A 7052-nucleotide genomic window follows, 5' to 3' on the forward strand; every position below is an offset into this window, starting at 1 on the left:
CATGGGCTCAAAGTTCACATCCCTAGAGCAGACGAGTTGTGTCCAGGTTCTGAATATTTCCTTCCCAAGGCCCTTGAGTCAGCCCCGCTTCGGCACCTTGAAGAAATCCCCCTTTTATGGAAAGACAGCCTCTTACACGGAAAAAAAACTGGCCTCTTGCGTGTACCCACACGCGCACAGACGCGCACACACGCCCTGTGCGTTTAACAACCTGCTACGCTGCAGCCATCTGTTCTGTGCTGGGTGCACTGATAAAGAGCCAGCTTTCAAGTAGTCTGGCTTTCTCAGGCAGGGCTCAGACTTCCTGCACTGTGGGCCCAGGGCGGCCCGTGCACACCGGCGGGTGTTTGTTCTGACCTCGCCAAGGTCTGTCGGGCGTCTCGGCTTGAGCCAACATCCCCGTCACTTGCTCGCAGGTTGTGAGTGGCCCCTCTGCCACTGTAGTCACCTTGAATACAGCAGGACGGATTTCCCGTACGTTCACGGCCGTGTGCACCCCCCACCCCCAGACCAAGGTGTCGATGGCTCCCTGGTGACTCATCCCCGTCAAGTCCCGCTCAAGCCCCGCCCCCATGCCACCCTCCCCCCCCCCCCACCCCCCGGGGTGACCTCTATTCTGACCTCTGCCACCTTAGTTAGCCTGTTCCTGAACTCGTGCACACGAAAGCAGACACCGTAGCTCTGGCTTCTTTCGCTCAGCGTCGTGTCTGTGAGCCGCGTCCTCGCTGCCGACTGGAGTGACAGTGTCCTCTTTCTCTCTGTGACGCGCCGGGTCATCTGCGCGCAGCCCCGTCGGGATCCGGGCTGCCTCCGTCCGACACTGGGTGTTATTCTGGGTGAAGCTGCACTCAAGTCTCTGGCACGTGGGTTTTGGTGGACGCGCTCCCTGTGCTCATTTCTCTTGGGGACAGATTTAGGAGGAGAAGTTCTGGGCACGGGTTCCACCTGTGTTTTGCAAAGCGATCTCGCCAGGTTGCGCTCCCGCCAGCCGCGCGTCATCGCCCTCATCCTTCCCCGTCTCTCCCGACACCTGGATTGTCGGTCTCTTTATAATTTTGGCTGTTCCGGCGGGTGTATAGGGGTGTCTTGCTGTGGGTTTTGATTCGCGTTTCCCTGGCCGACGACTCTGTCCACCTTCTCGTGTGCTCTGTGGCTACTTACTTGGTTAGTGCAGTGGCTGTTTGATCTTTCTCTTCGCCTCATGTGTCCCGTCTCTTGACAGACGCACGTGTGAAGGTCAGAGCGCGAACATGACTTTCCGTGTTAGCGAGACTTCATCTCGATAGTCTTAGAAGAAGGACTGATTCAAATGTGTCCTTTGTTTCGTGCCCACACAAACCACTTCACATCAAGGAGCTCTCGCAAAGGGGATCAGCCTTGTGCAAGGAAGTCACGTTCCTTTTACAAAGCCTGAGCGCCTGCCGGGGCTCCGGGGCATTAAAACGTGTCGCACGAAGACCGCTAGAGACACAGGTCCGGGCACTACGCTGTCACCGCGCCCGCCATGCATCACAACAGAGCAGTTTTCTGTAACAGCCAAGCGGAGAGTTAACTAGGGGGCCGACTCACAGATGATAAAGTGCATTTCCACACAGCTGTTCCCACTGCCTTTCTCCGAAAACGGCCTGTGACGTCTGGCGGCACAGAAGGTCCAGGCACCCAACCGCCTCTGCTTTGGAGTGGAGATGGAATCTTTCTCTTACTGGTGCATAGGACTTCTTTCTATTCTAGACAAAAGTCATTTCGTGAAAATGGGCGTGGTGAGTTTCTGGGCTCGCTTCATGCCGTCTCATAACGAACGTGAACTCCCAATTTTAGTGAAGCCCCGTGTATCTAGCGTTCCGTTCATGGCTTTGTTGCTCTCTCTGTCCTGTCTAAGGACCCTTTGCCTGCACCTACCCTCCCCCCCCAACTGTTTTCTTGCTTGTTAGATTATTTAAAAAAAATTTTTTTTTAACGTTTATTTATTATTGAGAGACAGAGCGTGAGCAGGGGAGGGGCAGAGAGAGAGGGAGACAGAATCCGAAGCAGGCTCCAGGCTCTGAGCCATCAGCACGGAGCCCGACGCGGGGCTCGAACTCGCGAACCGCGAGATCGTGACCTGAGCCGAAGTCGGACCCTAATCGACTGAGCCGCCCAGGCGCCCCACTGAGACGATTGTTAGATTATTTTTAGCAAGCATCCTGTCCTGCCGGCGCTATGCCTCTGACCCACGGCCCGCCGCACCCCCCGGCACATTGTGTTTTCTCTAAAGCCTTTCTTTCGTATCCTCCCAGATGAATACTCTTCTGACTGTCCTGCTCCTCGGCCCGTGTGTCTGGTGCTCTTTGGCTGGCCGTTCACAGTTTTAGCAATTAGCCAGCCTTTCGGCGACTTGGCCTTGCCTGTCTTGGAGGAGAGCAGTCATGTCCTTGTGTGGATGCGGTCTTAAACAGAAAGTTCAATTCAGAGTCAGTATCACATCCTGAAGGGGCTCAACTCCATTAGAGTCATTGTTTATTGGTCTCACGGAAACACGCCCTCAGGAAAAAAAACCCAACGTGGTCCTTGTTTCCTAAGCCCAGGGCTGTACTTGGGGGGCAGTGGGGTCAAGCCTGGGAAGCCAGAGAAGCTAGAGAGGCACATCGGGGTCCCCGTGGCCGGCAGACACAGCTGGCAACCAGCAGGCCCCACGCAGCGTAGGCGATGCCGGCGGCAGGAGAGAGGCCCTCCCCGGAGGCCTTCCTCCCACCTGCCTTCACTCCCGCCTGTCCTGCGAGCTGCGCCCCTGGGCGACGGGAGAAAACGCAACTCACCCTCGTTCACAAGTAAATGCAGGCAGCTGGTAGCAGGGACGCAGCCACGGGCGCCTTTGGAGTAAGTGTGGCAGCTTTTGCCGGAAGCTGGCCCCTGTTCTCCCAGACCTTGCCCATGTGCCTGTGCCTTTGCAGATCATGCTGTATGTCCTGTCCTTAGAACATCCTGGCCGTGAGTACAACTCTGTGCTGAGTTCGTGAGTCCTTCCGGTGAAGTACCACAACCGAGGGTTCTTGGAGACGCTCAGCTAAGAGGAGTGTAAAAAAAATAACTCCTCTCCTAGAGCACAAAGACGAAAGAATGTTCTTCCAGCTTTCTCTCCTCTTGTCCCCCCGAGACCACCTCTTGTCTGTGTAAGGCCCCCCCTAATTCAGGGCTGTGCTAAGTAGGCGTGCTAAACCAGAGCAAGGTTTTATTCTTTATCTTAAGGAGAATTCAGCGCAATCGTTCATAAATGTGTCCCACAAATTATGTTATAAAGACTTCCGTGTGGCTGGAGTCCAGTGCGTTTAAAATGAGGGTCAAAGGCTGGAGGGAAAAAAAAAAGGTTAGGCTTGAGTGGGATCTTAGGGATAGTGTGGCAGGCAGGGTAATGGCCCCAAAGACACCTGGGTCCTCATCTGTGGAGCCTGGGAACGTGTCATTTTACACAGCAAAGGGAAAGTCAGTTTGCAGATGGGATTGAAGGTACTAATCAGCTGGGTGGGGACAGTGTCCTCAGGTGGGGACAGCGTCCTGGATGATGCCGGTGGGAAATGCATGAGTACCTGGTGTCATCACAGGGCACTTAAATGTGGGAGGGGAATGTCTTAGCTTCTTGGGCCTGCTATGACAAAACACGCACACCGGGTGGCTTATCTACAGCACAGGTTTGTCTCTCGCAGTTCTGGGGGCTGGAAAACCCACCCTCAAGGTGCCGGCAGATTCGGTGTCTGGTGAGGGCCCGCTTCCTAGACGGCTGCCTCCTCTGTGTCCTCCCATGGCAAGGAGGGAGGGAAGTGCCCGGAGTCCTTTGACGAGGGCCCTACTCCCGTTCATGAGGGCCCCGCCGTCACGGCCCCATCACCTCCCCAAAGCTTCACCTCCTAATGCGACTGAGGGGTTATCCTAATAGGAGGGGCTATCTCACCTCCTAATCACCGGGGGGTGAGGATTTCAGCGCATGAATTTTGGGTGACAAGGGAGGCAGAAGAAAAGGGCAAAGTGATGGGATGTGGCTTTCAAGATGGAGGAAAGGGCCCCAAGCCCAGAACACGGCTGGAGGAAGCTGGAAAGACACAGGAACGCAGCTCCGTGGACGCTTTGATCTTAGTCCCCCGAGACCTGGGCTGGATTTCTGACGCCCAGAACTGCAAGATAATAAATGTGTGCTGTTTTAAGCCTTTAGTTATTGGTGATGTTACAGCAGACACAGGAAATGAATAGAGATTTGGAGATTTTTTTAGTGTGTTTAGGTAGATGATGAACAGTACAAGGCACAGGCTGTGGGCTGTGACCTGCTCATCAGACGTGCTCGGTGCCACGACCAGTAGGTCTCCCTTGCCCGGTAGGTTTCCAGAACAGGAGTCAGAGCCCCTGCCCCAGGCTTTCTCAGGAGGGAGTTCACACCTGTCCTCCCAGCGAGCACATTTCCGAGCTCTCTTGAACCCTCCTCTCTAAGCCTGGCTTGGAAAGTGCAAAGGTGGGGACTGGAAAATGAAAATCTCCCCCCCTGAGAAATCTCTCCACCAGTTCCCTTACTGCGCCCGCAACCTCCCTGGCGCCCCCCATGGTCTCACCAACCCTCTATAATCCTAAGAGGCAGGCGTGACTAGGTTGAACCATGCGAAACTGCCCTTTCTGTAGAGCAGAAAGCAACTGAATATCAGCGATTTCAAATGATTTAACATAACAGTATCATCAGCGCCATTATACAGACGAGAAAACTGAAGCTTAGGAGGGTTAACTCCTCTGCTCAAGGTCACACGTTTAGTAAGCCAGGATCTTGGGATGTAAACCGGGGCCGGCTGAACAACGTGCTGTTCTGACCGCGTTGGCAGGCTGCGACCCAGGGAGAGGGTTCAGGTCAGATGATGTAAGAGGTGATTTTGGAAGGGTATGGTTTTTATAATTTATGTATTTGATTATTTATTTAAATGTTTATTTTTGAGAGAGAGAGGACACGAGAGTCGGGGGGGGCCGGAAGAGGGGGGGACAGAGGATCCGAACCAGGCTCTGTGGTGACAGCAGCGAGCCCGACGCGGGACTCGAACTCACAAACTGTGAGATCGTGACCTGAGCCGAAGTCGGACACTTAACTGACTGAGCCACCCAGGCGCCCCAGGAGGGTATGATTTCTAGATGCCAAGATGAACATCTAGATGTGCTGTGAAGCCACAGGGAATCCATCCTGGAGGGAGAGGCTTCAGCAGGGGGAACGGGTGGGACACACAGAGACACGGAGGACGAAGGTGCCCACGGCTGCGGCAGAGACCAGGGTGAAGTCTACCTGGATTGTGGGGTGCTGGCAGGTCACCGGAGAGGAAGGAATGGTCAGAGACTCTTGTTTTTTGGGTCTTCGGTCCGTGGCACCGTATCTAACCCACAGCCGTGGCTCAATAAATGCTCATTAAGTAAGAACAGAGCTAAACAGGTAAGGTTAGAAATTGTCGCTAGGCAGTGAGGAATCACCACGGTGAAAATACGGGTTTCAGGAGCAGTTTTACGCAAGCTCGTGTATTGTGAACGGCTCCCGTAATGTATACAGTGACACCTACCGCCAGTAATGCATGCTGTGACAGTTCCAGGGCTGACTTCTCTATATTTGTGTGCTCCTGTCTTTATCCAACTGGGGTGTTGAGCAGGAATTTGAGCACACATCTTTGTGTCGTGGGTAGCACTGATCGGTCAGTAACTCTGGGTAGCTTAAGGGGCACGTTTGTGAAAAGGTAGGACTATAAGCATGCATGCAGCCTCTTGAAAGCATTTCTGAGCTCGGGAAGCTTGTCCCACCATCCTAACAAACATATCAAAATACTCCCACAAAATTATCCAACTACTCTTAAAGAATTTGAGCTTTGAAAAAATAGCTTTCATTTGAAATTATTTGGTGACAGGGAACTCATTTAATTTTTGATTGCTATGACTTCCTGGCAATCATGGTGTCAGGAAATTCTTACCAAGTGATTTCTAACTTACATGTGGTTTTCACAGACGATGGAATGTTTATCAGTAAATAAGTTACAATTTGATGTTGGCACATTATGTTTTGGGGGCTTTTCTTTGAGCATTTAGTAATTTCAAACTGGCAGCGTACTTTTTGCATTTTGGGGCCAATAAAATTTCTTTTTCAGGCTCAAACATTTTTATAGGTTCTTGAAAAGCCTAATGAATAAATGGCTCGGAAAACACCGATGCTTGTGTATTAGTGGCCGATGAGGCCATAAAAACCAATGAAGGCTCTCCTTCTTCTCTATATAAGGCTGCCCCAGACCTGAGTGTGGGGAAACGTGTCTTTTTCCTTCTGTCTTCGAGGGTTTTCTTTGTCATTTCCGTCACCACTGTTGCCCCCCCACTGCACTCCCATATATAGTAAATGCCAGCTTACATCCACAAGGGGCTGGAAACTGGACACAGACCCACAGAGGACCCTGCCTCAACACAAATGACATTTTCTGGGGAAAATAATTTATGATGAAAATTTCCCTAATTGGACATTCTAGCACTAGTATGCTAGACAATCCTGTTTTTATTTCTGATCTTCAGAGGGCAATGGTTTCCGATACGTTTTTTGCTGGGCACTTTTTTTTTTTTTTTTTAACACTCCCGGTCAATTGCAAGCATTCGTCATCTAGGACCAGGTCTGTAAGTAGACACATGTCGGATATAAGGTTGGCCATTGTTTGGACATGTTATTAGGGGCTTCCTCCGGGTGGCGGATGCCTCCCACGCAGCTCACAGAGATGATAGCCTGACCAGGGCTGGGTGGGCACCCTGGGGGTCACTCTGCAGGGACCCACAGGCCGTCTGCAGCATTGACCTCTGGGCCCCCACCATCCCAGCCGTGACTTCCACTGACCTCTGCCGTCTGACACCCATCATAAATCCCAGAGCCCTGACTCTGGAATCTGAACCCGGCCCCGGCCCCAGCTCCACCGTGTCCTGAAGGCCGCCATCTGACCCTCGCCCCAGCCCCGACGTGTCCTCACCTCCCCGGTCTGACCCCAGCATCGCCCCGAGAACCTGGCAGCGCCTTGACTTCCGCCATCTGACACCCA

The sequence above is a fragment of the Leopardus geoffroyi genome, chromosome E2 (genome assembly GCF_018350155.1).
Source record: "Leopardus geoffroyi isolate Oge1 chromosome E2, O.geoffroyi_Oge1_pat1.0, whole genome shotgun sequence".
NCBI classification, from domain to species: domain Eukaryota; kingdom Metazoa; phylum Chordata; class Mammalia; order Carnivora; family Felidae; genus Leopardus; species Leopardus geoffroyi.